Raw genomic sequence first — 26,476 nt, 5'->3', positions numbered from 1 at the left:
AAAATAGAATTCAAAATAGGCTATAAAAAAATAAAAATAGGACTAGGAGATGAGTAGAAAGAGAAAGTAAATACCAATGAAGGTCTGTATGAATGGCTAGTTATGTCATTTGTCCTTAGTAATACACCATGCATTTTTATGTTTTGAATGAATGAACTAATACTAGGTTTCATTGGGAAATTTGTTTTGTTTATTTAGATGAGGTTCCTTATTTCAACAAGTTAAAGGTAGTGCCCTTGGAGCACTAGAATTGGATCTTGAAGAAACATCACGAGGACAACCTAATGATTAATATTGACTAACATAGTTTCATGGAATAAGAGCTTACCTATATTGAGTTTTCTGTCTGTAAAAAAAATAGCCTAAAGATGGACCCTCTAAGTTTAAAATAATCTTGAATTAGCTACCTCCAAAGACACTAGGTTATGTTAGAAGATTTCATGACCTAGTAACATTCTATAGGAAGTTTATGAATAACTTTGACAAAATTTGCACTCCTATCCTTGAGATTATAAAAGCATGCAATAAGAAAAAAAACTTTGTGGATAGGGGATGCTAATAAACATTTTTTATATTTGAAGTGTAGAGTAGCCAAAATTCCTAATCATATTCTCTCTGAATTGAAAAAATCATTTATTGTGGAATGTGATGCAAGCAATCTATCCATTGGGGTTGTCTTAAGTCAAGAATGTAGAAAATTATACTTTTTCTTTAAAAAACTTAATGAGAAAAAGAATATATATATATATATATATATATATATATATATATATATATATATATATATATATATATATATATATATATATATATATATATATATATATATATATATATATATATATATATATATCTCTTATGATTTGGAAATATATTCCATGGTCCATGGATTACAAAAATTAATACATTATGATGAAAGAGCATTCATGTGTAAGGGAAATCTCGCATCACTCCAAAAAATATTTTTGTTTCTATCTTTTCAATGAGGGTTGTTTTAGTGAAGAGTTGTTATTTGTAGAAACTTACTATTTTGCAGTAAGTTGGTTGTACACGTATAGAATATTCATATTTAACAAGGGGAGGTTCATCTTAGATATATCAACCTACTAGTTGAGTTGAGTTTCCATATCATATGTATTGGTGAAGTTATTGAGGATTTTTAGTATAAATATTTTGTATAAAAAATTTGAGTTCAATTTGAAGGATTTAGAGGATTTGAAACAAGGTCAAACCCTATATTCTAAAAAGTGGTTATAATAGCTAATTGGAACCATGATTATAAAGTTATGGTAGATGAAATTAGGGGTAACTGGAATTATAATTTAGAATTGAGCCAACTCTAATGTAATGAAATGTGAAAAATAGCATAATTTGGGGTTTGTCAGCTTCAAGGGTTATAACTAATTTTAGAGAACCTTCTTGAGAAATGGAAAATTGCCTACATAAGGAAGGTGTTGGTGTTTTAAAATGAACTAAAACTACTAAGAAAAAAAATGCTTAATACCAAGATGACAGTACTCATACAATCTAAAGACTAGCCAATTCTTGTTAACAATTGCATGTGCAAAGCATTTGGGCCCAACTTCAACAAAACCAAGGGTGGTTTTATACTCTTTTGGCTCTACAAAACTAGGGTGGGTATACCCAAGGATGATTCAAGATTGGGAAAATTGTATGAGGATTATTTTTAGTTTCATTATGATTATCATTTCAAATCCTCAAATACATACACAATTCTTGATAACTTGATAAATACATTTCAACAATACTCCCTCAAAATTTCTCCACCATAGGTTGCCTTGGATAATTATATACCTGATGGCTTGCAATTTAGTACTCCTCTTTTCATTTTTAGGCAAATGGGGAGGAGCTTCCATGTGTTGCAGGTAATATATAACATTGGTGTACCAATCACACTGATCCATGTCACATAAGTCAGATCTAAGATCATCACTTACCAGATTTATCTGATTGGCCTCTAGATTAGATTTAGCCATGAGTTTAGCCAAACCTTGACCTCTTACCAACTTAGTTATCTATATTTCAATATTGAATTCCTGGATCCTGTTGATCCATCTACACCTTATGCTTGATACTTCCTGTTGAGAAAATATATCATTGACTACAGCACTAGGTACAAAAGCAATAACAGTAGCACCTACTAGGTAACATCTAAAAGATTTTATAGCCTTTACTAAAACATATGCTTGTTTTTCATTTATTTCATACTTCAGTTCAGTAGGCTATAGTGACTTACTAAAAAAGGCAATGGGCTACTCATATCCTTCTTGATTTTTCTACAATAAAACTGCAGCTACAATGTGAAAGGATGCAAAAGAAAAAATATGCATAGGCTTTGTGTAATCTAGAGTTATTAGTACTAGAGAATTTTTTATTTCAGTTTTAATATCCTAGAATGCTTGTGAAGGTTCACCATTCCAATCTATAGTGGCTTCCTTCTTGAGCATCTTTGAGATAGGTCTACTTATTTCAGAAAAATTGGTAACAAACCTTCTAATAAAATTGACTTCACCAAAGAAGGATTGAATTCCTTTTACATTCTTTGTCTTGGGGACTTTTTCAATAGCTGCTACTCTCTAAATGTCTATTTTCACCCCATCTTTACGCACTATATGTCCTAGTAATTTGCCTTCTGTCACCCCAAATGTGCATTTCTTTGGGTTCAAGGATACTCCGTATTCCAGAGCTTTGATAAAGATTTTCTTCAAGTGTCTGCAGTGATCCTCAGCCTTCTCAGAATATGCTGTAAGATCATCCTGGTATACAACCATAAATTTGTCAATATAATCATGAAATGCCACATCCATGGCTCTTTGGAAAGTAGCTCCTACATTAATCAGGCCAAATGGCATCCTTACATATACATATGTTCTCCATGGGGTTGTGAAGGTTGTCTTGAATTGTTCACTTTCATTTACTAGAACTTGATTATATCCAAAGAAACCATCCATCATTGACATTAACTCAGAACTAGTCACTTGCTGCAACATGGCTTCCATATTGGGTAATCCATAATTGTCCTCCAAAGATGCAATGTTTAGATTCCTAAAATCTACGCATAATCTTATATCTCCATTCTTCTTTCTGACAGGTACCAAATTTCAAACCCAAGTGGAATGCCTAATTGGTTTGATTATCCCCCCATCCCTTAGTTTCATCAACTCTTCTTGCATTTTGGGATCTAGGGTAGGGTTTACTGGCCTCTGTTTCTGTTTGAAAGGTTTTACATTATCTTTTAAGGGTATGACATGCTGGAACAAAGCTTCCCTATAAGCCTTAAGGTCATCATATGACCATGCAAAAACATGTCTATATTTTCTAAGCAAGTCAATAAATGTCTTTCTAATTTTAGCATGTAGATTTTGGCCAATATAAACCTTTTTGGGAGCTTCATTAGTATCTAGGTTTATCTCTTCTAATTCTTGAGGCTTAGGGTCCTTAACTCTTGGTTTTACTCTGTCCTAGTTATCAAAAATATTTTCCAAGACCACTAACCCCTTAGGCACCTTATTGGTTTTCAATTGCATAATCTCCTGGCTAAAAATGGTTTCCTTACCATTTATGGTTTCAATCAATTCACTGCAATCCATTTCCTGACCATAATACTTATCTTCATTTAACAAAAACATTTGTAATGTCTGTGTCATCTTCAAAGAATTGCCAATTTTCAATGTTATCAGGTATGGAAGGCCTATTTTGTACCTCAATTTGAGATATTCTTGCAAATGATATCTCCTTAGGCTTGATTGCTACATTTGCTAACAAATCAGCCATCTTATGTTGAGTCCTATCTCTCCATGAGATACCAAATGCATCAAAAGATTCTATCTAATCCCAAACTACATTTCTATACTACTTTAATCTCCCATTCTTGGATGCATAAGTTTCTTTTATCTGGGAGATAGCTAACTTAGAATCCCCTATGACATGTAACTTCTTAATCCCATGATGTGTGGCAACTTTCAATCCTAGCAACAATGCCTCATATTCTGCAATATTATTTGTGCAAGAAAACTTCAAAGTGAATGAATATCTGAAAGTATTTTCTCAGGGGAAACAAAAACTACACCTACACCTACACCCTCTTTTGAACTTGCCCCATCAGAAAACATTGTCCATAACACTAGTGAGTTAGTGCAACACTTGACTTCATGTTCAATGATAGCAGGTAAATTTTCAACTTCTTGAATAATCAATTCAGCTCTAAAAGCATTGACCCCAGTATCTAAGAAACAAGTGGCATCTTTGTCAATTTCTTCCCCTAAAATGTGATTAACCCTTGGTTCTCTATTTACCCTGATAGCTTTATCCCCAATGTGGAAAGTAGCATAGGTTAAGTCACACTGTAGACTTCCCCCCATGGCAGCACTCCATTTTTTGGAGAGTAACATTCCATAGTGTTGAGGTATATCCACCACAAGGACAGGCATGGTTAAATCTACTTCAGGATATGCAGCTAGTTTGAATGGTAAAGCATTTATTGTACCTATGACTAGGACTTCCCTAGCATCGATTCCTCTGCATTTGCCCTGCTTGGTATCCACTTTCAATCCTAAGGCTTCCATTACTTTGAAAGGCATTATGGTGTTGGAAGCTCCTGAGTCTATCATACAATTTTTTAGGGTCTTCCCTTTTATGATTAGACTGAGGAAAAAAGGATCAATATCTTCTATAAATGCCACTGATGAATCATCTAAAAACATTTGGAGAATCTGGGATATGATACCATTATCCTCTACTACTAATGGGGTTTTTTGGGCAACAGTTTGATCTACAACTGTATTATTATTTCCTATCCCACCCAACGATGATAAAGCCTTGCTCTTATGCTCTTCAATTCTAAGAAGTTCACACAAGGGCGCTTTTACATTAATTTGGGACAACATAGATATCATATCAATAGGTTCAACAATAGTGGGTTTTAGAAGAGTACCTGGAGTTGAAGTCTTTTGGACAGTAGGCACCATTGTTTTCTTAATAGCATCAGGTTCTGATATCTTTGGTTGCACAACTATTTTTGTTGTTTCATTTATCTGAAACTGAACTTTCTTTTTTGGTTCCCACTTCTTACCCTTATTGTCTTTGATCTTAGGCACATCTACATTGACTCTCTTATTTTGATCATTCATCTTATGGGTGATATCTTTGATGAATACACTGGATGGCTTTCCTGCATCATTATTTATTGTTCTACTTCTCAAATTGTAATTACTATGAACCTAAGAAAGCATTCCAGCTGTGATTCTATCAATCTCCTTTTTGGAGGGCATTCTTAAGCTTGTGTGACCTACATCAGAGGATGTAACACATACCTTATTTATATCATAACCTTCATCATCTAAAAGCACTTGCTGATGATGTAGATGATAAGCAATTCTCTGACTAGTAATATCATTTTTAGGTTCCTCGAAATCAAAATCTACAAGGTCATCACACATGCTCACCATATTGCAACTTATATCATCATGGCTTTTCTCTTCACTTCCTTCTTCAGGCTATACATCTTGATCTTGGGAAAATGATTGAGAAACAACACAATAATCAGTAGAATGAGGTGATTGACATACAATGCACCATGGTATATTATCATTCATATTTACAGTGTTCCTCTGCAGGGGATCTGGGGTACCCTTGTCTTTCACATTTTGTGTCTAGTTAGGGATTGGCTTGCCATCTTTCCACTGGGTGGTGTAGGGGTAATTTTTCATTCTAGGTTGCCTATTGAAACTGTTGTTATTCACAGGGGTTCTCTCAACAACATTTGGCTTATTGAAATTAGTGGGATTCATCTTTTTGAGCAATTCCAAAACCTGGCCTATAGTGGGTTCTTCTGGCTTCTTTCCTATAGGATTTTTATCAGCCTCCCTTTTATTATTTTTCTTAGGATTGAAAAGATTTGGATCATCCCTCCTACCTAGTTTTCTAGATGTCTTCCTATTATTCTCTATATTTAATACAATTTTATAGGCATCCCTTAAAGTCTTGGGATCCTTATCCCTCAATTGAGAAGCCATTTTGCTATCAAAAGCATTGAAATATGTTGTGAGATAGACATCTTCATTCAACCTCATAACTTGAAATAGTCTGTACATACCTTTTTGGAATCTTACATTAAAATTGAATGTGGACTCATTTGGATTCTTCTTGATGTTGTTGAATTCATTTAACATGAATCTTGCATTAGTGTTGTCTCCATATTGCTCCTTGAATAATTTCTCCAAGTCACTCCACAAGGTGATACTATCATCAAGCAACCTCCTAAACCAATCCCTTGCATCCTTAGTTAGTGAATGCACAAACAATTTCATTACCATATCTTCATGTTCAACTTCATAATCATTCAACATATCAATGAAAATTCTCAAATGTTCTTCACTAGTAATAGCATTATTCCCAGAGAACTTAACCACTTTGTCTCTTAAATCAAACAATATGGGATGTGGGGCACCAGGAATACCAGAAAATGATATTTGTCTATACTTTTCTAGGTATACAGGTTTCTTTTGGAAATCAGGAACATTTGAGGTACTAGCTATATTAGCTTGACTCAGAGGAGCAGCTTGGTTTTGTTGAAGTTGGGCCCAAATGCTTTGCACTTGCAATTGTTAACAAGAATTGGATAGTATTTAGATTGTATGAGTACTGTCATCTTGGTATTAAGCAATTTGTTGCTTAGTAGTTTTAGTTCATTTTAAAACACCAATAGAAGGATCATAGGGTGGTTTTGGGTGGGTGTTCATAGCTCTATCTTGTATAATTTTGTAATAAAAACACCAATGTGGTTTCACATATTGTATTTCTTAAATATGCAATTCCATACATTTTGGAGATAATAAGAAACCCATTTTCTATTCTTGCAAATTGTTGTTATCTCTCCATTTCTATTATGTGTTTGGAGCATAAAGGGAGAACCCTTCATCGTATTATCTCCTCCCAAAAGAATCCATTTTTAAATAGATAATCATGCATTAAAATACCTTAATGGGAAAGAAAAGCATATTACCTCTTCCCAAAAGAATCTAGTCATTCTCATGAGAGATGGGTTCATGTGAACCACTAATGATGAAATATGGATCAATTAGTTTGACTAAAAAACTATATAGTTAAATCCTAAAAGAAAGATCATAATTCATAAATGTATGAAGTGGGAAGAATAACTCAAAGCTTACACTTTCACCATCAAACACAAAAAGGGTCAAGCTCATAAGGTTGTGGATGACCTTCATAGAAGAGTTCTCCTAATCCAAGAGGTTAAGTTACAAATATGGGAATGGACTCTCTATAAGATCTCCACATTGGAGATGCAAATTTTAGCGAAGCCTACAATGTTTGTGAAAATATTTCATTTTTTTGTTACACTAATTTCTTTGATTTCCTATTATGGAAAGGATTATTATTCAAAGGTGGTCAAATTTTCATTTCCAAATGCTCTATGAGGGATAACATCATCAAAGGAAAAAATTGTATCAGTATGAGTGGCCACTTTGGTCTTAAAAAGAACTTGGAGCTAGTCAAAAGTTATTATTTTTGGCCTAAAATGCCGACTAATCTAAGAAAAAATGTGCAGTGTTACCAAGGGTCAAAGCCATGTCTAGAATTTATTTATTATACCAATGCCTCCCTATTTCAAACAATACTTGGGAAAGCATCACCATGGATTTTATCATGAGGTTACCAACAATTAAGAAAGGGTATGACAATGTTTCCATAATAGTTTATAGATATAGTAAGATGGTCCATTTTATTCCATCCAAGAGTATTCTTGGTGCTTCACATGTAGCAAATTAATCTTTTGAGAAGTGGTTAGGATTCATTGTCTACCACTCAACATGATGTCACATAGGGATGCTAAATTTGTGGGTCACTTATGGATGACCCTATGGAAAAAGCTTGGCACAAATCTCTCTTTTAGTTCATCCTACTATCCACAAGTAGATGGTTAGACTAAGGTAATTATTAGATTTGTTGGCAATAAATTGAGATATTTGACAAGTAGTATGGATAATCAATATAGGATGTTGTTTTTCCACATGTCAAGTATACATATGATGATTACATGAACTAGAGTATTGGTTAAAACCCCCTTTTAAATTATTTATGGGATGATCCCAAGGCTAGTTATGGAACATAGGGAGTTTTGAAAGGATGATAAAACTAGTGTCCAAGGTGAAGAGTTTACATAAATGATCAAGGATGTTCAGGAGAAAGTTAGAGATAAAACTAGTGTCCAAGGTGAAGATTTTGCATAAATGATCAAGCATGTTCAAGAGAAAGTTAGAGCTATACTTTAACATGTCGCAAAAGACTACAAAAATATACAAACTTGAGAAGGAGGAAAGTAATATTTCAAATTGGTGATCTATTACAAGCATATCTTAGGAAGGAAAGGTTTCCAAAAGGAAAGTACACAAAAATCCAAATGAGAAAGTTTGGCCAATGCACTATAATTCTCAAGTTTCCTATGAATTTTTCTTACCTATTTCCATTGACAAGCCCCCAATTTTTAATATTTCTTATCTATCCCCTTATAAAGGAAATCTCAATGTAGGTACATAGGATGCCACACCATATCAAGAATATGGTGAATGGCTAAAATATTTACCACCTAGCCAACCATTGGAGTTAAATGTATCTTGGACACAAAAATGTAAGGAAGACACGAAAAAACACATACAAACAATACCTCATCAAGTGAAATAGATTTCTTGATGTAGATGTCACATGAATGGATGGGAAATATACACAAAAGTATGGCACCAAACTTGATAAAACCATCTCAAGAAAAACTTGATATTTAATCACCCATGAAGTATGGTGTAGGAGCACCCCAAAGAAACAAGGATGAAACTAGAAGGCTCATGGTATTCCATGAATACAATAGATGTAACTAGGTCATTTAGGTGTCTTAAGGTTTTACAGAAAAAATTTACATAAAAATGTAAGGGTTTGGACCCATTTTGTAATGTCATTGCCATGTTATGCATGTTTAAGCCAACATGGTCAAACTTGGACAAAAGGTTAGTAGATGCATAGGAAATGTTGATATAGGTATTTTAGGGATTTTTTGGTCATGGTTGACTAATTGGTGAAGTGTCCCAAGTATTAGAGTACAAAATTGTAGAAGTCATCATAAAATGTAAAATTAATTAAAATACTACTTAAAAACATTTTGATAACATTATACAACTTGAACACAAATGACCATCTTCATTCTCAATGGTCCTGTAGGTTTGAATTTCACTTTTGGGAGTTTAGAGAAGTCTATTTTAGGCTCTTTGGGTCAAATCCATGGTAGTTCTTGAGGATTTTATTTTTGAATTAATGAAATTCACTTATTTTTCTTCATAATTTGTTTATCAATTGTTTTGTACAGTGTTGTACAAATTTACAGGAGGCTAAAACCCACGGGAATATTTAGAGCATGGAATTATTTTACTACTAAACTTTTCTTGATAAATTTGAAATTGGTGAGAGGTATTTTTGTTTTATTGTGGTTGGGTCTGAAACCCTTTCTACTCTAGGGTTTGGCCACAAAAATGCCCTTTTCTTGACTTTTCACCTTTTGGAATTTGAAGGCCATTGGTGGAAAGCAAGTAGATAGGATTTATAATAAGATTCAAAAAAAATTATGTAGAAGGTGTAATGCCCTACTTGGGAACCTGAAAAGATAAGTTATAAATGTCACGAAGTTTTTGTGAATAATTATTTTGTACTTCTTCTACTGGTTAAGTTCACTTTAATCTTAAGCATAAGAGTCTTAATGGGTTCCTTAATAAACAAGTTCCTAGATTCATTTTCTTAAATTAGTTTCATTAATCTAAGCGTGTCTTATCTCTAAGAAATAATTACATAAAAATCACACTTGAAAAAGATAAGATCATAATAACAAAGTGGAACACATTTCTTAATAAATACTTGATACACAATACTTTCCAACTTTTCCAAAGGAATATCTACAACTTTTTTCATTAATATCCTCTCAATAGAGGGAGATTAAAAAGATATCTTTACATATCAATAGTTCCCACTAAAACCCTTATTTCCTATCTACCAAACCCTTTTTACATTGCTTTCTTTAAATTAAAAAGACAAGATCCCTTTTAGGATTTGTATTTTAAATCAATTAAATAAATCAAGTAAATCAATATTTGGAGACAAAATCTATCATCATAAGCATCTTCATAAAAATATTAATAAACATCTTCATAAGCATCTTCATAAGCACCATAAAACTCCAATACTAAACCACGTGCAAGCCTAAAAAATGTTTTCCATAAGGAACCACTCCCTCATGCTAGGAGAGAAAACCATGTTACACATAGACTCTAAGGTAGTCTAAGGATTTACCCAAAATCAAGTATAGTTAACATAAGGCTATAAAAAAGCATAATTCTCAAAATGAAATCACAAAGAAAATGGACAACCAGAGGTAAAAGTGGAGTGAGGAGTTCAACCGCATCTAGGTGAGTGCCATCATACATTCCTATAGTGTTGGGATACTTCCCTTGAGCCAAAGACCATCATTTTGCACATAATATCTTCTCCCTAAGTACTCCAATAGGATATGCATGATCCTCCAAATTTGGGACCATTCTAGTGAATCAAATATTGTCCTATTGCATATAACATCTTCTCTTTGAGCACTATAATAATACATCCTTATTATCTTGATTAATGTAAATTCCCAAACCCCCATAACCTATAAGTTTAATTAATGTTATCACTTATTAACCAACTCACATATAGAGCTAGTCTACACAAGGCTCTAGTCTCTAACACATAGGATCCTCTGACAACCAATTTTAGGTGCCAACACCTACGGTGAGCCACTCACCCAAGACCTCTACCACACTCATAATGAATTCAAAAGAACAAAGAGTTATAAAGAAGAATAACCTAGGGTTCCATGCTCCTAGTCCAAGACCCTAACTCATATATTGATGTATATTTCTAGGGTCCTATGCCCCTAGCTAAACCCACTAAATCCAAATTCACCACACAAGCAATAAAATGCAACAATCATATCACAAATACTTTGTAAGAAATAATATCACATATCTAGAAAGTATAATGCCTTAGTTGCAAATACAAGATCAAAAAACATAAATAGACAAGCTGAAATGTTGTTTCCTAAAATTTGGCTAATTTTGAAATTTCTTAAAACCTCAAAATTCGTAAATCTTTATTTTAACTCCTATGAGGCTTAAACCTATCTCAAAAGGTGCAAGATGTATAAAATAAAATGTAAGTTAAAGTATAAGAAAGGAAAACCCACTTATACTTAAATGTTCATTTTATGTTATACCCCAATGCTGAAAACAAGCTCTAGATATCAAACTAGCAAAGTTTCCATATTGTTGTGCATCAATTTCTTATTCCTTCACATTTGTTTAATAGAGTTGCACATTTATTCATTATTCATGCACATCCATCCAATAGACATGCACTTTTGTTAAATAGAGTTGCACATTTTTTAATTTCACCAGATCGGTGCATCTATTAAGAAAATTAATGCATTTGTTCAATATAGATGCATGTTTGTTTCCTATTGTTGTTCTTTTGTTTCCTATTTTTTTGCTTTTCTTTTTCTAAGGTTGCGCTTGTGTTCAAAGTGATAGACAAGTCGTAAATGTGTAGAATTGCACATATGTGCAAGATTCTTGCCCATCTATTCCATAAAACTCAAAAAAAAAAGGCAGGCTATGAATTGAATTCCCAAATTCATTTGAATAAAGGAGGATTTTAATTAGAACTCATAGTTGAATCACTAGATTGGAAACTTTCTTTTACTCCTCATCAAGGGGATTCAATTCCTATCTTACCAATTTTACACTCGCAGAAAACATGAAACATGAAACATAAACATGGACAAACACATAAACATAGACACTCGAGAATACCATCATAACTAGAGGAGACATATTACACCCATATTCATATGCAAAATAACAATTCTTACTCTGAACATTGATTCATTTTCCAAGATTATTTTGTGTTAGTTTCAGCATATAGAGACAAGGAGAGAGGATCAAAGCCCACTAGGTTTCCTAAGAAAGGTTACAAGTGAACCCTCTTTGAAATTCTAAGAACTTCTAGTACTTCTACCTTTCCTAGTTTTCTCCTTCCTCCTAGATTCTCCAAAATTTTCATTGTGCAGGTTTATTTCCAATGATAATTTTAGACTATAGTTTTTACATAAATTTTCCTATAGTTTTTCCAATTATTTCCTATCTTCTCTTTTCATGGGATGTTCCTTATTTATAGGAAGCCAATGTCGTTGGAATGGTCACATCTGTTGGAGCTAACATTCCAACTAATGTTTTATTTAATAAATCAACCTATTTGTTTTTTTTTTTAAAAATTGTTTAATCTTTCCCACTAGTTGATAGTTATCTAAGTGGTCAAGAAGGTTCAAGTTCAAATATGTCTTATGGTGTTTTGGCTAAGTTCTACCATCTTATTTCATAGGTCAAGGGTTCGATTCTAGTGGCCTTTTTCCTATCCTTAGCCCATAACTTGGCCTTGTTGACTTAAAATCCATTTTTCTTGTAATGATTCATGAAGAGCCAAGTGGGTGAGTTGGTTTACAGTAAAATCGAAAGGTGGTAGGTTCTATGTTCAAACCTCATAATCATTTTGATTTATTTTACTTATTAAATATAAGACTTACAAATTTATTCACGTAAAAGATGACACCACATTCAAGAAATAACATACATCCATATACATAAGTATTTATTTATGTAGGTATATATGTGTGCACCCATATATACTCAAATATATATATATATATATATATATATATATAATTAAAAAGGTTACAATGAAGTCATAATAAGATATCATTAAACCAAACAAACATTTAAAAAACCCAAGTTCCCAGACATGGGTAGTTAATTCCCTAGTAGATTCTCTAAGCTTAAGGTGTATACTTGGACGATGGTTTCATCTATGAATAAATAGTAATATAGGTGTTAGATGGGTTAGAAATCTATAGAAATCTAAAATCCATAATTCATATTTGAAAGCATGCAAAATGTATCATAGGAAATGTATCTCAAACCACATCATGTAAAATATCATCTAACCTCCTACCATAATCATAACATAAGGATAAAATCCATTATCTCAAAACAGATCTCAAATCATGTCACTAGGGTGGCATTATAGAAGGAGGATGTGTTTGTGAGAATCACCAAGTCCTAGTCTAGCATCTCTATGTGACGGACTTGTAGAAGTATACAAAAGTGTTATCCAATAGTGGATTTGGTATTTCCATTTTGAAACAAAAATATTGCACATTTTTCTTTCGAGAGATCAAATCAATTAATGGTAGTTGCTTTGTAAATGACCACTAATTTAGCATATTAGGCCACAATGGTGTTTAACCTTGTAAATGAAGGACTTCGGATTTATAATTGGGGTAGGTTGTGTGTCTTCCAATGGGGTGTCTGAAACTTTAATTGGTTTTGGAGGTCATTTGTGAAGCTTGGAAGTTGGGGAGTTGGGGGGGGGGGGGGGGGGGGGAGCAGTGTTCTTGTTTATAAGGCTAGTAGGAGACTAGATCTCTAAGTGAAAAATTCCCATAAGTGAATCTCGAACACCAAAGGCACATAAGGATTGAATTACTTGGATGTTTTATGATAAAATGGATGTATGCGACTAAATTCAACCCACTCTCATGTTTGTGACGTCAATTTTTGCCTTTTGTGTGGAATCCAAGACTAGTTGTGAACATAGGTCTTGGTTAATAAGTATTTGATGTGAGAAGTTGTAAACCTAAGGTTATCTTATTGTGAATGTGATAAGTCAAAAGTTGTTCAAATGTTGAGTACCAGTTTGAGGAACGAAACGGGGGTCTTTTAGAAGAGTGTTTGGTAAAGTTATGGGTAGTGGGCTAAGAAAAGCCTTGTTTCCATGTTAGCTTTGTATAAAAAAAGATTCAACAATCTACAATGTATGATATAAGGCTCGTAGATTACTTATATAAAAGATCAACCTAAATAAGATTCAATAAAGTTAACATATATAACACCTATATCACAAGATAAAATCAATGCACAAATTAACTTCACTAAATACAAATATCACAGCACCAACTATAAAATAATGTCATATAATAAATAGTTTATTATAAAGCTCTAACATCATATCAATTATTGGAACATTTAATCAACCTAGGTTTATGTGAAAATGGATATAGTTCCCCTAAATATAATAATAATATAACAGCTAAGAAACAGCATGTTAAAATTTGTCTAGTCTATCCGACATGTCAATGTAGGTTGGAGTTATGCCAAGATCCCTTGCCGTCATTGTGCAAACATGTTCCATGGAGGACACTAAAGTTGTTTCCTATTGCCGCCCTAACATGACTAATTCCTTTGTATTTAGAGAAGACAATGGCCTTGATGAAAATATATATATACTTTGACTAATTGGACGGTCCTAATGTTGTAAGTCTCAATCCCAACTAACGTTATCTTCAAAATGGCTGAAATGGTGGAGTCAAAGTGAGACATTTCTTCCATGTCTCATATGGATGGTTTATGACACGTGGCTTTCTCTCATGTTGTGTCCAAAAGGAAGCTCCTCTAGAACATGGTTATATGTTTAGTTGGAGTTAAGAGAAACTTTATGTTAAGGGGGGCAAGTGGAATCTTAAATTAGAACTTAGCAAGCAATGAAGTAGACGTGGAGATGATATGTCGGTCAACACAACAAGTGAATGAGATCAAAGTGGGTTTCAAATACTCTTGTTAGGTCCATGTAGTTTGGGAGAAGGGGAATCATCTAAATGAGCTGACCATGGTTTCTTTTTGGTGTTGCTTTGGATTATCTCATGTCACTTGGAATGTTTTATATAATGTTGTCGAGATGTCTTCTTATTAGAGAATAGTGTGGAGTTTATCGTTTTAATATGTAAAATGTGTTTTAGATATGCTTTTGTGTGTTGGGCTCACTTTATCTATTGATTTTCTTCTTTTCTTTGGTCCAATTCTTGTGCTATACATTTTTCCATTGTTTTATTGGAAAAGGAAAAGGTTCTTTTAAAAGTACATTTTAACACAATATCACGCACTCTAACATTATTTGGGAGGTAGAGTATCATTCTATCTTGTAATATGTTTAAACAATGATTTTATTAAATAGTGATAAATGTTTTTGAGGAATAGATGAAATATAATTTTGTTGAGATTATTTTCTTAATGGAGAATGATAAGTAACTTATGGGTTTCACTATCAAATGTGTTTTACTTCTGTATTTTTTTCTTTGTTGTTATAATGGTTTATTTCTTGTGTTTTCAATGTTTATGTTTATGTTGATAGTATTTTTTCATTCATTTGTTTTGTTTCTTGTGAAATAATTTTTGTTTCTATTTTGTTGTTTAATCATTTGAATTCTTTCAAAAAAACACTTTTTCATTGATTAATAAAAAATGACATAAGTTATAAAAAAAATTAGAAGCGTCATTTTCATTTTGTCTTAGAGTATATTTTTATTTAGTGATCACTATATCTAAATCATCATAATGATCATTGTCTTCTAATGTGTTTTAATTATGATATTTTTTGTCAATTGTTTTTGCTGGAGTGGATTATCTCTTATGTTTTACATGTTTATTTTTGTAAATTTGATTTCGTGTCTATTATTTTTCTTCCTCTATTTCAACTCTTTATATATATATATATATATATATATATATATATATATATATATATACATATCTGTATGTATATATATATATATGTATGTATGTATATACATATGTATATATACATATCTGTATATATATGTATGTATATACATATGTATATGTATATATATACATATACATATGTATATACATACATATATATACATATGTATATACATACATACATATATATATATATACATACAGATATGTATATATACATATCTATATATATATATATATACATATACATATGTATATATACATATATATATATACATACATACATGTATATATATATACATACATACATGTATATATATATACATACATATATATATATATACATACATACATACATACATACATACATACATACATATAAGATCAAACTTTTACATTGTATTTATAATTTTATGTAAAAGGATTACATTAGCAAGGTCTCCTCATGATTATCATACTACTATTTTGTTTCCTACACACTTCAAAAACTCAAAAGATATGTCTGACCTTAAAAATGTCCACGTCAAAATATAGAATATCTATATCCGAATTGTATACAAATACCAACATCATGGCATGTCTCCCATATATAAAAATAATTTATGATAAACTAGCAAAAAAAATCAAAATGTATAATCACCCTATAGTGTACCACATAATATATATGACATAGATGCATATATCAATTAGAGATGTATTGTCGATCCTCATTGATACTAGCATAGTTAGATGATCCTTCTCCTTCCCTTGGCATGATTTTCTTGTCCTTGTCCTTTTGTGACAGTGTTGAGTCATTCTTCTCCATTGCACTAGTGATTATCACAAGTTGTGGAGGCTTGGAGAAAGATGCCCCTAATTTGCATATCAAAAGAAGTGACACTTTTGCGAGTAATATTGTCGATGAAGGGACCACCTCAACTAATGCCACCAACTATCTCCTAATGAATTTACAATCTTGGTTTACAAGGTTCATATTTATAACATTACAAATATAGACATATTTTGATATTTTTGGAGATGACTCAGAGGAAACAACCCAATCACCCATTCATTTTCTCCCAATAAGATATATTTGTGAATTGCTACATATAAGTCATCAACCGACTCAAAATACATGTAAATTTCACCAAGCACATTAACATTTGATAGTCTTGCAACAAATCAAAACTATAAAAGAGAAATATAAAAGCAACTTGTGATTACTATATAGACCTTGGTACTCTTGAGATGAGAATCAATAAAAAATATCACATGCTCTAAAAATATTAGAGATATCATGTTAGATCATTGTCTTATAATACGTATAAATATAAATAATTATTGGTTAAATGATAAGAAATTTTTTAATTCAAGAATGTGAAGAAGAGGTAAAATGATTATTAGAAACCTCTACATTTTGGCTTATTGGTGAGAAGCATCCTAAACAATTACCATCCACCTAAACCAACACAACAATATCATAGACTAATGTTACAATATCAAAGATGAATAAAACAATGATCTTGAAAATAATAGAATGAGAGTTGTATGTATATTTTTTTTTCCTAAGAATTGGTTTCCTCATTTTCCTAAGTATTAAAACATTGGCTTCTTTTATATACAAAAATAGGCTATTTCAATCCTATACTTAATATTATCTATAAAGTTAAAAATACACAAAATTCCTCTGACCTTGTCTTCTTTAGCTAAATAAACATATTTCAATGGACATTGAAAAAAAAAGTTTGAAATCTAGACTAACCAATATTAAACTATCTATAATTAAAATTATGTGCCCACATCAGACTTGCAAAGACTGGAGACTTTTTCATGGAATTGTCCATGATTTTTCTAATTGCTTCTATTGGTTTTACCTTTCCTAAACATTAAAAATTATAGGTGCATGATTTACTATAATTTATTTCTATCTTAGACCCCAAACTTTCTTTTGTCAAGGTCCAATTTCCTTACAATGTTGATCATTCCCAAAAAGTCTCATTTTGATTTTCAACTTTCACATTAACTCATTCATCACCTCTTGTATGTGTTGGTGTGGTACTATTTTCCTTAATCTTATTGCTTTCTATAGTTTATTTTGCAATAGTTCACTTTCCCAATTGATATATTAGCTTATTATCAATTGATTCCTATCATTGTCTATCTTCTTCACTTTAATATTGTTATTATAAGGCAATTTATCCACCAACATACATTATTTCACAATCTCAAAATCAAACATACTCATTTGTTGATCCACACTTTTCACATTATTCCATTGCAACTCTACTTCAAAATATATATTGAAAATATGGATTTTGTTTCCTTTTTTCTATTCAACTTCCACTAATAAGAAAATATTTCTTCAAATATTTAGAAGGCACTTTGTTGCCTCCCTAATAGATACTTTATGTAAGACTAACTTTTGTCCTCTAAATTCACACTCTTACCTATATCTTGTTTCCATCTATGTGTGTTAATTCCCTTTTTCATTTTTTCTTCATCTTCCTTAGTTTGTTGGTGATTTTTCCTTATTTCTTCCTCTATTATTTCTATCCATCCTTCCTCAACAAATATTATATCTAAATGTTTCTCTTTATCCCCTCAATCCTTTTTTTGGTTGTTGTCATAAGATAATATGTTTTTATTTATTACAATAGTAGGTTTTTGCATTTTTTCTCCAATATCTATTGTTTAGGAGGAAAATTGAAGCACTTAATAATAAGTGAATCAAATAAGACTTCCACTTTCACACTAACATTCAATAAAAGATAAAGAGGGGCTTCTAAATGTAACTCTAAATATAACCCAAGTTAGACTATCAAAACCCAAATAGATGAAGGCATGTGAATACTAAACCAAACTATATCAAGGAAGTATGAAAGAAAGTTCTCTTGTATGAAATGTAAATTTGTAATTGTAAATGTGAAATTAACTAATTAATGTAATGAGAAATGTAAAATGGATCTAGGAGTTAAAATGTAATCATCCCAATTAAGATATGAAAATATGTCTAGAATAAAAAGTGAAATGGTTGATAAAGTGATTACCACAAAATCTATAAGGTAACATACCTTTTCACTTTGAAAATCATGGATGTGAACTTGTGATATAACTTTCGACTATGAATTCTCTATCACAATAGAAAACCCAAAAAGTGTTGTTTCTCCCAAGTCTCTAGGAAGATGTTGACCTGGTGGTAAAGTGTTTGGACACTTTATAGGAAGATGGACATGTTCCTGAGACATTAGAAAATTTGACCTAGATTCTTTGGAAATGCTTTAGCAAGTAGTTTCTAGATCTTTGGTCACAATTTTGATATTGTTCTCCTGCACATAGTAAAACTTGGGTTTTAATGAGGGCTTACCTTGGTAAGGCCCTATATTGATGAATCAATCTTGAAATATAAATGTAAAACATGAAAGGAAGCAAGATAAATGTAAATATATACCTTCCCTAAATAAACCCTTTTCAATGAGGATTTTACAATGTTTGTGTGTTTTCAATGTTGAATTTACAATGAAAAATGTAGGAAATCTCCACAAACACAATGGATCTACAAAAACAACATCATAGAGCCATGGATTTAAATGTGCACTAATGAAGAATATTATAAATGCAAAATGCTACATTTTGAAGAGGAAATGCTCACAAAGGATCCTAGAATCTCGAAATAACTAATGAATGTTTGAAATGCCTTAGAAAATATGATAGATTGAATACTTGTAATTTTTTCTTGATTTCTTGTGATGATAATGGATTTAAAAGTAAAATTCCTAGGCTTCCTTTTATACTAGGTTTCTGGCACAAAAATAAAGCAAGTCAACGAGGTAACATGATTTTACAAATTAACTCCCTAAGAAAAAATTGGCCTCGAGACTTAAAATCTTCAAGGAATACATTTATCTGGTCGAATTGGTCCAAAATAGGTCAACTACATGTCATCCTATTCCTCCCAATTGGCCTATTTCTAGGTTATCTAAAAAAAAAAGAAGGTCCCATGGATCTTAGAAATTGCACTGGTAGAACTAGAAAAGAGGAAATTTAATAAGAGAAAGAATTTATTAAGCACAAGTCCATCCATGATCCATAAGGTCACTAAAGTAAGGGAGATAAACATCCATAAATTATGGGTTCTTCCATTTTAAGATGGTATATATACTTTTCACCATTGTGTATAAATTCCATTATGATTGCATTCATAAGACAAATATGCCTCCCTCTTTTGGACAACAAGATTTTGGTTCCATTATTTCTCTATTCTTATGGTAGTTTTCAATGATTCTCCATCTTCTTGAATACTTGAAAATATGCGCCCATACATAAATTAACATTTTTAAAAACATAACACTTTATTTCCTTATTTGATATTTTTATTTTTGGGTATTCGTGTTTATTTTAATTCTCTAAATATTCCATTAGATTTTCATGAAGCCTCTCCTCAAAAAAAATTCCATCATCTCCATGAAATGATACCTTCTCTAGTTCACAAAAGTGAACTTCTTCTTCCATAAACTCAACTACTTTGAGTTCTTTCTTCAACCAAGCACTTACTATGTGTCTCAACTTATTCCTCAACTTTCTTGTAAATAATTATTTCCTATGCCATGTAACATACATCTTAATTCTCCATCCATGTATCTGGTCTTAATAACTTGTTGTAGTACCATCATCATCAAATTTGTTTTTTCTGTCATCTCAATAATTTATCTAGAAAATTCCTCTTAAATCATCCTTCTCATCTTTATGTCAATTTACTTTTTTAGTCTCATCCATTCTAATGTTACTTTTAATCAAATCCAAGTTATCATGAGTATTACTAGTCATATTCGATTTTACTCTAAAGTTTCCTTTTCCACTAGTGATGCACTAAGCTTTTGCAAGAGAAATTATATTTCACCCCCTATAAGTACTCCAACAATATTCTCTTGGACTTGGCCTTTTGGTAAAATTTGCTATCTCTTATGGAACCTTTGAGCTTTATTTTCTCCTCTAAGCTTCTATGATCTACTCAATTTGAATAACTTCACCTCCTCTTACCTACAAAAATTATACCTACATCCACAATTATGGTGGTCTTAATAGACTCTACCCAAACTTAGTTGAAAGGTGTTATTATTTCTAAATTATGCAACATCTAACATAATAAATACCACAAATTTACTTCTATTTCTATTACTACCTGTAATTAAATGTAAATGTTGGTAAATTGTTATTTGTATTTCCTAAGACCACTCGAGCTTGATAGTTTTTTCTTCTCCAAGATCTATTCTTTCTTTACCTCACATTTCTACAAGATCATTTTTCTTCCAATCTTCTTAAATTTCCTCTAAGACGTCATTAAAAGTTTTATATAGGAACTAGAATTTGATTCTTAATTAATATTAATAATGCATCCAACTTTTAACTTAACTCAAGATCTCCTCTAGATCACTTGAGTTTATTTCTTGGAATATTCTTCAATATATTTCATCAAAAGAACTATATTAAAGGCTCAACTTCTCTTGACTTCAAAACTTCATAGATCTGACTCTGCAATATTCCATCTATGAATCTATAATATGTCTCCATTTTTCTCTCTCCCTTACACCAAGTTTGATACCCAAGTTGAATGCCCTATTTTTTAATCTCTTCAAAATTATTGTATTTATGTAAATAATCTCCTTAAAAATCCTTGTATTAAGTAAAAACCATAAATCTTTACTTTGATCATTGATCCACTACTATTCCCTTAATTTTCTAGAATCATCTATTATAAAAATTAAATAGTAGCGACAAGAATGCCAAGAAGCAATTGTATCTATTCCTTAACATAAAAAAACATCAATGTTAACAATTAATATGACTAAAATATTCATATGAAATGGTGCACAAACATATATCTATCTCTGAAAAGAATAGAAAACCTCAACCCTTTGATGTAGAGACTTCCAAGGGTCATAACTTTTGACTCAGACGTGATTTTTTGATGAAATTTTTAGGGCGACTTTGTGAGGAGTTCAATGGTTTTCCAATTCAGTTATGCTCTTTTGGTGGAAATTTTGATTTATTTTTTAGAGCCATAAAATCCATTCAGACCCCTAAAATCAACTTTTTATATTTTTAAAACTTTTTAGAGTTTTGTCTCTTGTAATAACTTTGAATGGATGTTTCCAAACTCAAATGTTAGTTGGTAGGTTTACTTGTCAAATTTGAAAGAAAGTTTGGATTAATTTTAAGCTTTCTAGGAGTTGTTTTTGAACATTACCAAAAATGACAAATTTTGAGAGTTGTAAAAAGCTGCCAAAAAGGTAATTTTCTATTTTTCTAGTTTAAGGAGTTCTTAGTTATTTAAAGATTTGTTGAATATTGCAAAGAATGGTTGATGAATGCAAAATAAATGAATTTCAAATAGTTGTGTATTTTATCCATGTCTTTCATTGGGTTTCATTCTTAATCATGTATTAGTGTATATAAGCACTTGTGTACTGTATCACTCTTGAGTTCAATTTCATATTTGTACCAGGAAAACCTGCAACACTAAGATCATAGCTACTATGTTATAAAAATGATTTTTAGGTTTGATGTTGATTCTTTTCATCTTTCTGTAATATTTTGAATTATAAATTACAATGAGAAATATAAAATATAAAAATGTTTTACTAATACTAGTTTTCATAGTGACAACTCCAAAATAAACCTTATATTATCCTCTTTGTTATATGATTTTTTCTCCACCATTGATAATGACCTAATATCTTTTAATATAAGCATAATTCTTACCATAGCATGTATTGATTTTATTTCCTCAAAGCCACTAGAGAGTATATGAATTCAAAAACTTCCTAGGTTCTTCATAGTTATCGTGAAGGATGCAAATTTACTTCTCAAACTAGTGACTATTCTTACAAACTTAGAATTAATCCTTTTTATTAGTGTCTTTTTTGAATTTTAATAGCTAGTAGTAGATTATTAACTTTCACAATATTCAGAATCTTTTAGGAATGTTAACAATATATACATACATACATACATACATGAGATCAACATACTAAAGATTGACAATGTAGTAGAAAATGTTTGAGGTCGTATGGTTTAAGGATTAATGATGAATTCAATCATAGTTGAGGAAATTCTCTACATAGTGTCCCGATGCCATAGTTAAGAGCACATGCAAAAAGGCAAAGACTAGTGATAGTTATTCAAGATTTACAAAAGATAGTATATAGACAAAGTTCCTAAGAAGTGGTTTCCAGTAAAAAGATTATATCTCCTAATAGGGATATAATCTAGTTGAGTGTGGTTAGATAGAGGTAGAAGACATCTCATTGATGGTATGGTTGAGTGGATGAAGTTTGATGTTGCACATGTAAATATTTGTGAAGACTATTAGCTAACAGTGTTATATAATTGTAAAAATATATAATGTAGCATGTATGGTTTTATCTTAATAAGGTCCTATTGTAATTGTAAATTGAGAAAACTTCAAGGCCAAATCAACAAACTAATTTGAGGACTTGGTATAAAGGAAATTTATTTTCCTAGTGATTATAGTGTTGTATGGAACATGTGAAAATATAGAAAGTAAGCAAACTATAAGTGTGAATTACATATGAGTAAGAGATTGAAGGGATTGGTGTAATGTAAGTTTTTTGATCTGGTATTGAGATCTTAGAAGTATTTGGTGTAGCAAAGGTACAGTGAAAGAATGAAGTAATTTGATTTGGGAGAGAGTCCCAGTGGATAGTTGGTCTTTTGGTATTATTCTGAAAAGAATAATACAGAGGCCAGTTAGATAGTGAGTTCATAAGTCTTTCCCCTAAAGATATTTGGATAGTAGGTCCTTGTATCTTCCACAACTCCTAACATAGACCAATATTTACTAAATACATTTTATTGGTTCCTAATAGAGTCCATCCTTTGGCAAGGAACTTATATATTAGTACATCATTTTGTGAATAACATCCCCACTAGGGTTTTGACTATGAATAATGGTTTCTCTAGTTAACAACTCCGGTGTTATTGTGTATGGTTATCTTCTCATGGTTATTACACTTGTTGATTACATGTTTCAGATTTAATAAGGTTAATAAATGTTGTTTAGATTGGATAACTATTTGGTGTAGGAGCACCTAGGCTTTTATCAGAATACCCTAATGCAATTTTGGCTTGTGGATGGTCTTGGAAAAACCAATAATGAATAAGGACTAGAACAAAGTCCCAAGTGTTTTCTAGGAGGTTATAATACCTAGATAGAAGTTTGGAGTTAGTTGTAGTGAAATTGGTCAAGTTGACCATGTAAATACAAATTGCAATCCTTAGGGAAAATTTGCGAAAATAACTATAAGGTGGATAAAACTTGTCAAATTTGTGATAAAGGAGTTCTACAAGTAATTTTTTTTCCAAACTATGCAAAATTGACATCATAGGGATGACATTTAGAAGTCTTTGTGGAAACATTTTAAATGTTTCTCATGACACCATTGCAACTTTGTAATGTTGCCATGAAAATATTTCAACTTTACAATGTTGTCATGATACCATTGTAATTTTGCAATGTTGTCATAACATTGTAACTTTGCAATGTTGTCCTGATAAAATTTTGTAAAATATTGTTAATTACAAGGAATTGGTTGGATTTTAGTTCCACTATTTTGAGCATTATATTTGAAGGTATTTAAGGTTAACCATGACTAGAGATTGGGGTTGGATGAAGTGTTGTAATTTTTCTAGTACCGAGCAATAGCAAAAACTAATGTTTTTACCACCGTAAGCTTTGTAACTTGAGTAATTGTGCATTGATTGATTGATTTGATGAATCCAACTATATTATTAGCTAGTTTTTTATTTTTACTTCATTTTTGGATTAGAGTAGGAATTTATGATTTTGGTGGCTATTTAAAATTCTTTAATGAAGGTATATTCCTAGGATATTCCACCAAGATTAAATCTTACAAATGTTTAAACTCTAACAGTAACAAAGTTGTGGAAAGTGTAAATGCGAAAGTTGATGAATTTATAGAAATAGTTGATGTTGAATACAAGAAAGAACCTACAGATTATAGTACATTCATATATATGGATGATGGTTCTCCCAACACTCCTACTAAAAAGGAAAATAAAGTTGCAGTTTCCCAACAAAGAGGGAATGTCGAGGTGCAATTGTTAATCTCAAATTGGTTTTAACATATGAGTGAAAATATACTTAACTCATTTACTTAGTTCATGTTGAACAAGTAATACATGTTGAGAATAAATTGTCAGATAGTATAAGTCAAGCGAGAGATACTTACTATGTGTCAAGTAACTAGTAAGTGTTAAGTCACTCAAGTGTCGAGCAGATAGTAAGTGTTGAGTCATTTAGATGCCGAGTGATCAATGAATGCTAAGTCATTCAAAGGCTAAGTTACAAAATTGAAGTTGCAGTCGATGTCAAGCAATTATAAAAAGGGAAGGATTAAGTGGCAATATGGGTGAATCACAATTGTTGATTCATACCTAACCCTAAGTCACCTAAGTCCTCTTAATGAGGACAAACCCTAAAAAATTTATGTGTGTGGAAGGAGAAAAAGAGTGAATTTTGCATGCAAAAATTGAGCATTCATGGTGGCTAAGGAATTGTGAAGTGAGATACATTGCAAAATTAGTTAGAGGAGAAAAAGAGGAAAGGAATTAGAAGATAGTAGAGAGACATCTAATTAGTGAGGATCAAGTACACATCAAGAAAGAGGTGATATGTTATCTAGCAATAAAGTGCTAACCGAAGGATCATTGTTGAGACATTCTAATAGGTGAATCAGTTAAATCTCTTAACAAATTAGTCTTAATAGGCTATTGTAAATCTTTTAACAGGGTTCTTACTTCATTGTAAGTTAGAGTCCTTTTACCAAGTACACTTCTAACAAGGTGTTGAAATCCTTTAACAAGGTAAGATCTAACCATCTTGTAAGCCTTTAATAGGGTAGATCACGTTTCATGATCAAACATTGTAACTTTCATTGGATACACTTTATTACTGGAGTAGTGAAGATTTATGGGTTTCATCCCCACCCTAGTTTCACCTTCTCCTTGGAGGGTTTATGGGTAACCAAATATCTTGTGTCATACATGTGTTGAATGTTTATTTACTTTCATGCTTTGGATGTATATGCTTAATCTGGTATTTCAGTTTACATAGATATATTGTGAGATGGATGTATGGTGAATGATTTTAAGGTTGAAATTTTTAAGTGTTGATTCACCTCCCCCCCACCCTTCTCAGAATTTACTTTCCCTATTGTATTTCCAACAATTGTTATCAAAGCTTAGATCTTTGGAAAGTAAAGCCTTACAACTTTGAGAAAAGATCTTGGAGATGGAAGTCTACAAGATGGGAAAGACTATTGAGAACCAAAAGATTGAAATACAACTTGTCCTACATCAACTAAGTGCAACAAGAGATGAGTTAAAGAGGTCATCGAAAAGAAGGAAAGAGATAGCTATTGAAGAGAATCACACACATTACCAAGAGATTACACTACTAAATTATTTTTAGATGGAAATAAAAGTGAATTTGATGCTATAGTTGTAGATCTGATGGAAAAGAATGGAGTACTAACTGAAGAGGTCAAAAATCTCCAAATAGAACAAGAAGTCCAATCAGTATTGCTATGTTTGGTGATTGAGCAGAAAAATAAAGTTCGAGAGGAAAAAGTCATGATTGAAGATAACAAAAGGAAACTAACCAATATACTAGAAGAGAAAACATTAGAGGTGAATAGGATTCCTCATATGCAATTGGAAACATTGAATCAAATGAT

This window comes from Cupressus sempervirens, chromosome 5 (genome assembly GCF_028749045.1).
Source record: "Cupressus sempervirens isolate cs-2001-9-10 chromosome 5, ASM2874904v1, whole genome shotgun sequence".
Classification (NCBI taxonomy): Eukaryota; Viridiplantae; Streptophyta; class Pinopsida; order Cupressales; family Cupressaceae; genus Cupressus; species Cupressus sempervirens.
The sequence above is the reverse complement of the archived record's forward strand: the minus strand, read 5'-3'. Positions refer to the sequence as shown.